An 8878-nucleotide genomic window follows, 5' to 3' on the forward strand; every position below is an offset into this window, starting at 1 on the left:
TGCTGTGAGGTTTGAATTCATCCTAAAATGAAAATGTGTTAAAATCTGTCAATTACTTTTTTTTTTTTTTTTTTACTGGTAATCCTTTAGAGCATTTCCTTTTGGATTCTATCAGTTAAGTGTTAGGTCCCCCCCCCCTTTTTTTTTTTTTTAATTTTGTGAACTAAACTAGCTTAGAGTAGTTAAATAACATGGGCAGCATGGGATAGAAAAATTAACCTCCCCCTTCCCCCCCCCACAAATTTTAGGTTCCAGTGCTTACAATTAGTGCTTTTAAGCACAGAAGTCATTTTAAAAATTCAACCCATATCAATTTATGTTTAATTGGTGTGTACTGTGAGATGATACATTAGTTTATCATTGTTGCTTTAATAAATTTCCATAAACTTAATGGCTAAAACAACACTAATTTATTGCCTTAGAGTTCTGTAGGTTAGAAGTCCAGAATTCATCTTACAACACTAAAATCTAACTGTCAGCAGGGCTGTGTTCAATCTAGAGGCTTTGGGGAAAATGTCTTTTTCTTGCCTTTTCCAGAGGCTGGTGCCTTTCTTGACTCGTGACCTCACATCACTGAACTCAGCTTCTACCTTGAAGTCAGCACAACCCTCTTGACTCTGTTCTTCCTTCTTCCTCTTATATTGACCCTTGTAATTAGGCTGGGTCTACCCAGATAAACCAGGATGATCTCAACATCTCATGCTTTTTAATCAAAACACATCTGCAATGCCCCATTTGCTATGTAAAGTAACATATTCACAGGTTCCAGTGATAACAACATAGATAGGGGGATGGGACATTATTCTGCTGACCACAGGTGATCTCTGTGACTCAACATCAAATGCCCAAAGAGTTCCCTCCTTTTTAATCCTAGAATATCTCCTTTTCTCAGATAAAATATTTCATCATTCCATGAATTCTAGATTTCACATTTATAAAATATATAAAATGATTTAAATATTCTTGTGTAAAAATTATCCTAAATATTGCAAGTGACTAAATAAAATACTTTAGGTAAAATACTTTAGGTAATTTTGAAGCTATGCATAGAATTTACATATTAAAAGAATATCTTTCAATAGAAAGTCTGTGAGATCCTAAAAAATGTTGCTAATAAAATAAACTCTCCCTAGGTTTATGAAGTTATTTATCTAGGAAAGAGTTAGATAGTAATAATGATAAGCAATTCAGCTTTCATACACACACATATTTATTTCATGTCTTTTTTTCCTTTATGGAAAATTTATGTTCTTCATACAAAAGTTTAAAATTATAGGGGAGAATTACAGCCTCTACCTTAAAGACAAGGATGGGGATGTTGAGGTATAGTACATGTGGCAAGAGATGGACTTTAGTATGTTGTTTATTTAAATGTCTATGATCTCTAGCATATGTTTAATTACTGTTATTCTTTATTTTTAAAGAACAGAGTAAATTTAATTTTGGATTGGTAATTTCTGCTGAAAGGCTTAAATGAAGATAGCCAGGAAAAAAGCAAACACACACACGCACAGAATAATAAACCACCAAAACATCAAAATGAATACCACTACTTGTTCCAGCAAATATCGCATCAAAATAAGAAGATAAGGTGCAAAACACACATGGTTTTCTCAGGGATACAACTGCCCATCCAGAACTCGTAGTGATTCAACATGGTCTGTGCTCAAAAACCAGATTTATCTGAACCAGGACTGGAAACTTTCTTGGAAAACATTTAAAAAGATTGGCTAGCCAAATTGCAATGAGAGAAATAGTATTACATGGAGTCTCTTGGATATTTAAATTGAAAACATATTTAGAGACCTCTACTGATATTACAAAAATCCTACTATTTCACATTTCAACATTAATGAAATTGTACCTCTGTGTTCTAAGTGTACAGATTTTCCTAATGTCATTTAGAGAGATGAAATGTCAGAATACCCAGTATAATAAAAATTGTAAAGATACACTTATTGGATAAATCAGAAGCTGGTTTTTGAAAAGATGAATATTTTGTGCAAAACTTTGGTGAACCAATGGAAAAAAGATTGAAGTTACAAATTAGAAAATACTAAAAAAATAAGGAAAAGGCTTTTTTATATCCTAATATATGGTGAAACATAAGATGGATCCTCATTAATATCAGCATTGAATCAAAGTCCTAGCAATTGTAATTAATAATAGGAGCTTGAAATGAACAGGAATACAAGCAAAAATGTACATAAACTATCTTCCCTTTTTACTGTAGAATAAAAAGGGAATAAAAAACCAGTGTCACTGTATCTTCAAAGATCTGATGAGAAGTTATGGATAATGTTTTGTGTTCAAAGGTACTTTTTACTCATTCTGTGTTTTGGAACATGTCCATCATTCCATTAAATTGTTTATTTTTGTATAATACTTTAAATGATCTTGGTAAAGCTGCAAGATTGTTTTTTATTTCAATTACATTTTTTTTATCAAAATGATGGCTACAAATGACATATCTGAAATTCTGCTTAAGAAGAGCATTTTGCTGACAGTAAGAAAGACCAACTGGCATTATTCACACTGAAAACTTGAATTTAAAATTTTTTTCCTCTATGTGATGGATAAATGCTTTGAAATTGAACGTCCGATGCACTACTAGATTTGATGTTACTGTAGGTAGTCAAAGGACAGAACAATTTAATGAATAATTAATTTTTTAAAAAAATTAAAATGATCTAATAACTATATTATATATATTCTTATAATTGTATGCATGTTTCTTTAATTAGAAGCAAGTGTATAGAACAGAAAATTAATACTGAAAAACATGTACAGACCATTATGATAAAATATATTTAATCAATTAAGTAATATTTATAGCTGATTTTGTTTGATTTAATCTTGAAGAAAATATGATTAGCCACAAATTTAAAAGATGGCACATAATTTTTCAATTCAGAAGTATAATGAGCTAGTTTCTAAGTTCCTTCTAAGTATAATTTAGACACTTTACAGTGCACAATAAAGATTTCAAGTGATCTGAACAATGCAGAGTAGATTAGTGTTATAGTAAAAACAAGTCACAAAATATAGCAATTAAAGCCACCGTTGAGAGGTTCTTCTGTGTTTCCTTAATCCAGCTCAGGTCCTAAAACTAGACTATTATAGAGAAATTCATTATATTTTGACATCCAGAGAAAGGAGTGTCACAAAGTGTTTTTTTTTTTTTTTTCCTTAGTGCAATACTTTTACATTCCTGGAACCCCATCCTGTCTTTTGTATTTGAATGTTTTTAACATGTAGCCCTATTGATATTGCAGTTGTATATGCAATAAATCCTTGTTTCATATATCTCATCAATATATTTTTAAAATAAGATATAAATGTGTTATATACAACTTCCACACTTAATATCACATCAGTGAAATATAATACAAAATGCATTAATTAAAATTGTCAGCCTTAAGTCTACTCTTTCCTAGATTTTACTAAAATGTTGTAGAATAACTGCTGGTTGACAGATCAATTATCATCTCCCTTTCTTCCTTATTAACAAGCAAATGATATAAATTGGTGAAATTTATGTGCAAACAAACAGGGAATATTTTGTGAGTGGTCCAAACCACTTATGACATTTTTTTTTTTAATTCCTCTGTGCTAATGAGTAGTCTAGCTATGAGTGCATTATTATTTTTTAAAGTAAAGTAGGACTTCTTTGGGGTCTTCAATACAGAAATTTTCATTGTGACAAAGGACAGGAGTTATAAGAAAAGCACTTTTCCTGCTCCCTTCCTCTCTGCTTTGGGGACTCTCCACCCAGGACATAAACCCTGTATTTATGATAACTAACTCAGAATCATAGAGAGAAATCCTTAGAAATAAGTTTAATTCCCCAACTACACAAAGTAGGGGAGAAGAAGGGCTGTACCCAAGAACAGCAACCACAGACCCTTTGACTACTGACTACAGACATACCTCATTTTATTGCACTTTGCTTTATTATGCTTTGCAGATACTTAATTTTTTACAAATTGAATGTTTGTGGCAACCCTGTATGGAGCAAGTATATTGGTGCCGTATTTCTAATAGCATTTGCTCACTTTGTTTCTCTGTGTCACATTTTGGTAATTCTTGCAATATTTCCAACTATTTCATTATTATTTATGTTATGATAATTTGTGAACAGTGATCATTCATATTACTATTGTAATTGTTTTGGGGCATCTCAAACCATGCCCATCACTTAAGTAATGAATGTTGTGTGTGTTTGAACTGTTTTACTGACCAGCTATTCCCCATTTCTCCCTACTCCTCTGGCTTCCTATTTGCTATTCCCTACCTCTCCCTCCTCCTATTGCTCCTATCCAATTATAATAATATTGATATTAAGCCAATTAATAATCCTAAAATGGCTTTTAAGTGTTCAAGCAAAAGAACAATTCACACGTCTTTCACTTCAAATCAAAAGCTAGATATGATTAAGCTTAGTGAGGGAAGAATGTGTAAAGCTGAGGTAGGCCAAAAGCTAGGTCTCTTGGGTTGGTTAACCAAATTGTGAATGCAAAGGAAAAGTTCTTGAAGGAAATTGAAAATGCTACTCCAGTGAATGCACAATGATAAGAAACCAAAATAACCTTATTGCTGATAAGGAGAAAGTTTTTTGTGGTCTGGATAGAAGGTCAAACCAGCCACAACTTTCCATTAAGCCAAAACCTGATCCAGAGCGAGGCCTTAACTCTCTTCACCTCTATGAAGGCTAAGGGAGGTAAGGAATAAAAGTTTGATGGGGTGACTGGGTGATGGACACTGGGGAGGGTGTGTGCTCTGGTAAGCGCTGTGAATTGTGCAAGACTGTTGAATCTCAGATCTGTACCTCTGAAACAAATAATGCAATATATGTTAAGAGAAAAAAGAAGAAGAAGAAGGTAGCGGGAGGGGAAGAATGAAGCGGGGGAAATTGGAGGGGTAGACGAACCATGAGAGACGATAGACTCTGCAAAACAAACTGAGGGCTCTAGAGGGGAGGGGGGTGGGAGGATGGGTTAGCCTGGTGGTGGGTATTGAGGAGGGCACATTCTGCATGGAGCACTGGGTGTTGTGCACAAACAATGAATCATGGAACACTTCATCTAAAACTAATGATATAATGTATGGGGATTAACATAAGAATAAAAAAAAAAAAGTTTGAAGCTAACAGAGGTTGGTTCAAGAGGTTTAAGGAAAGAAGCTGTCTCCGTAACATAAAAGTGCAACGTGAAGCATCAGATGCTGATGAAGAAGCTGCAGCAACTTATTCAGAATATCTAGCTCAGATAGTTAATGAAAGTAGATAAACTAAACAGATGTTCAAAGGAGACAAAACAGCCTTCCTGTGGAAGAAGATACCATCTAAGACTTAGAAAGCTAGAGAAGAGTAGTCAATGCCTGACTTCAAAACTTAAAGGGACAGACTGACTCTCTTGTGAGGGGCTAATGCAGCTGGTGACTCCCGGTTGAAGCCAATGCTCGTTAACCATCCTGCGACTCCTATGGCCCTTAAGAATTATAGTAAATCTACCCTGTCTGTGCTATCTAAATGGAACAACAAAACCTGTATGACAGCACATCTGTTTCCAACATGATGGTTTACTGAATATTTTAGGCACACTGTTGAGACTCACTGCTCAGAAAAAAAAAAAGGAAAAGACTCCTTTCAAAATATTAATGTTCACTGACAATGCACCTGGTCATCCAAGAGCTCTGAAGGAAATGTATAACAAGACTAATGTTTTCATGCCTGCCAACATAACATCCATTCTGCAGCCCATGGACCAAGGAGTAATTTTGCCTTTCAAGTCCTATTATTTAAGAAATGCATTTTGCAAGGCTATAGCTGCCATTGGTAGTGATTCTTCTGATGGATGTGGGCAAAGTAAATTGAAAGCCTTTTGGAAAGGATTCACCATTCTAAATACCATTAAGAATATCTGTGATTCATGGGAAGAGGTCAAAGTATCAACATTAATAGGAGTTTGGAAAAAGTTGATTTCAGCCCCCCTGGATGACTTCGAACAATTCAAAACGTCATTGGAGGAAGTAACTCCGGATGTGGTGGAAATAGCAAGAGAAATAGAATTAGAAGTAGAGCCTGAAGATATGACCCAATTGCTGCACTTTCATGATAACATTTTAATGGATGAGGCGTTCCTTCTTATAGATGAGCAAAGCAAGTGGTTTCTTGAGATGGAATCTACTTTTGGTAAAGATGCTGTGAAGAATGTTGAAATGGCAACAAAAGATTTGGAATATTTCATAAACTTAGATGATAAAGCAGCAGCAGGGTTTGAGAGGATTGACTCCAATTTTGAAAGTTCTACTGTGGATAAAATGCTGTCAATATTACATGCTACAGAGAAATTGTTCGTGAAAGGAAGAGTCGGTCAATGCAGCAAAGTTCACTGTTGTGTTATTTTAAAAAATTGCCACAGCCACCCCAGCCTTCAGCAACCACCACCCTGATCAGTCAGCAGCCATCAACATCAAGGCATGAACTTCCACCAGCAAAATGATTACAACTCACTGGAAGCTGAGATATGGTTTGCATTTTTTAGCAATGAAGTGTTTTTTAATTAGGGTCTATAATTTTTTTTAAACATAGTGCTATTGCACACTTCACCGACTACAGTATAGTATAAACATAACTTTTATATGCACCAAGAAACCAGAAAATTCATTTGACTTAACTTTATTGCGATATTTCCTTTGTTGCGGTGGCCTGGAACTGAATCCACAATATCTCCAGGTATGCCTATTCTCATTAGGGGTTAACAAAACCCAAAACACATACAGTAAATTTTCTTAGGGTATAAGCTAATCTTCGTCATAGTTTCTGTTACTGTAGCTAACAATATTCCTTTATCATGTAACTTTTATTTATTCCATTTACTTATTTGCCTTGATCTTTTATTTTTCCTGTAACATAATGGACTTGATTTTAAGTTACATAAACCTAAAAAAGAATCATCTTATTTATATTTTAGCTACTCCTAATTAATGTACATGTTTTATGAAAAGTAGAAGATAGCAGTTTAGAAAGAAAATAAAATAGTACTCTTGTTAACATTCTGTTATGTATCTTTCATCTCATTTCCTGACATACACATATACACATATATACATAAATGGCAGAAATATAGTCACCTGCTAAGTCATGTAGTTTTGTTACTTAGTTTTTATAATAATTTTGTTTCTTAAAGCAGTTTTAGGTTCACAACAAAATTAAGCAGAAGGTACAGAGATTTCCCATATACTTATTGTCTCCACACATGCATAGCAACCCCCCCCCCCCAAATGGCATCTCATGGCACAGTGGTATCTTTACCACAACTGAGATTATACCACATTGATGATCACACTACATCGTTATCTAAAGTCTATAGTTTACATTAAGGTTCATTTCTTTTTTTTTAAAGATTTTATTTATTTATTTATTTGAGAGAGAGAATGAGAGAGAGAGAGCACATGAGAGGGGAGAGGGTCAGAGGGAGAAGCAGACTCCCTGCTGAGCAGGGAGCCCGATGCGGGACTCGATCCCAGGACTCCAGGATCATGACCTGAGCCGAAGGCAGTCGCTTAACCAACTGAGCCGCCCAGGCGTCCCTTAAGGTTCATTTCTAATGTGTTGTACATTCTGTGGATTTTTAAAAATGTATAATTACATGTATCCACCATTATAGTATCATTTATAATAGTTTCACTGCCTTAAAAATCCTGTGTTCTGTTTGTTCATTCCTCCTTCCCTCCCCTGAACCACTGACCACCAGTGATTTTTTTTTTTTATTGTGTCCATAGTTTTCCATTTCCCAAAGTGTCATATAATTGGAATCATTCAGTATGTGGCCTTTTCAGATTGACTTCTTTCACTCAGTAATATGCATTTAAGTTTCCTCTATGTCCTTTCATGATTTGATAGCTTATATCTTTTTAGCACTGAATAATATTCCACAGTCTGGATGTACCACAGTTTATTTATCCATTCACATACCAAAAGACATCATTATTTCTTCCAAGTTTTGGCAATTATGAACAAAGCTTTTACAAACATTCTTGTGCATATTTTTAGGCAGACATAAGCTTTCAATTCATTTGGGTAAGTACTAAGTTGTGTGATTGCTGGGTCATATGGTAAGAGTCAGCTTAATTTTATAAGAAACTTCCAAACTGTCTTCCAAAGCTGCTCTATCAGTTTGCATTCCCACCAGCAATGTATGAGAGTCCCTGCTGCTCCCCTTCATTGTTAGCATTTGGTGTTGTCAGAGTTCTAGATTTTATTCATCCTAATGGGTGTAGTGGTATCTCATTTTTGTTTTAATATGCAATTCCCTAATGACATATGAAATGGAACATTATATTATATGTTTATTTTCCAACTTTATATATTCTTTGGTGAATTGCCTATTCAGTATTTTTGCCCATTTTAATTGAGTGATTTATTGTCTTATTGTTGAGTTTTAACAGTTCTTTTTATGTTTTGGATTACTGTTCTTATTAGATTAGTCTTTTGCAAATATTTTCTCCCAGTCTCTGGCTTATCGTCTCATTCCATTGACATTCTTTTTTGAAGAATGTAAGTTTTTCATTTTGGTGAAGTCCAGGTATTGATTCTTTTTTTGGATGGACTATGCCTTTGGTGTTATATCTAAAAGTCACCCAAGGAGATTTTATTTATTTATTTGCAAGAGATAGAGTGAGCACGAAGGGGGGAAGGGGCAGAGGGAGAAGCAGGCTCCCCACTAAGCAGGGAGCACAATGCAGAGCTTGGTCCCAGGACCCTGGAATCATGACCTAAGCAGAAGGCAGATGCCTAACCAACTAAGCCACCCAGACACCGCTAAACCCAAGGTCATTTAGATTTTCTCCTATGTTATCTTTTATGAGATTTATA

General features: G+C 34.7%; 1 pseudogene; it reads left to right on the plus strand.

Moving 5' to 3' along the window:
• Positions 1 to 4363: 4363 nt before the first annotated feature.
• On the plus strand, positions 4364 to 6524 carry LOC135365461 (tigger transposable element-derived protein 1-like; annotated as a pseudogene).
• Positions 6525 to 8878: the final 2354 nt, after the last annotated feature.

Source organism: Mirounga angustirostris, unplaced genomic scaffold (genome assembly GCF_029215605.1).
Source record: "Mirounga angustirostris isolate CCGP_5_RB_7025 unplaced genomic scaffold, mMirAng1.0.hap1 SCAF_7, whole genome shotgun sequence".
NCBI classification, from domain to species: Eukaryota; Metazoa; Chordata; class Mammalia; order Carnivora; family Phocidae; genus Mirounga; species Mirounga angustirostris.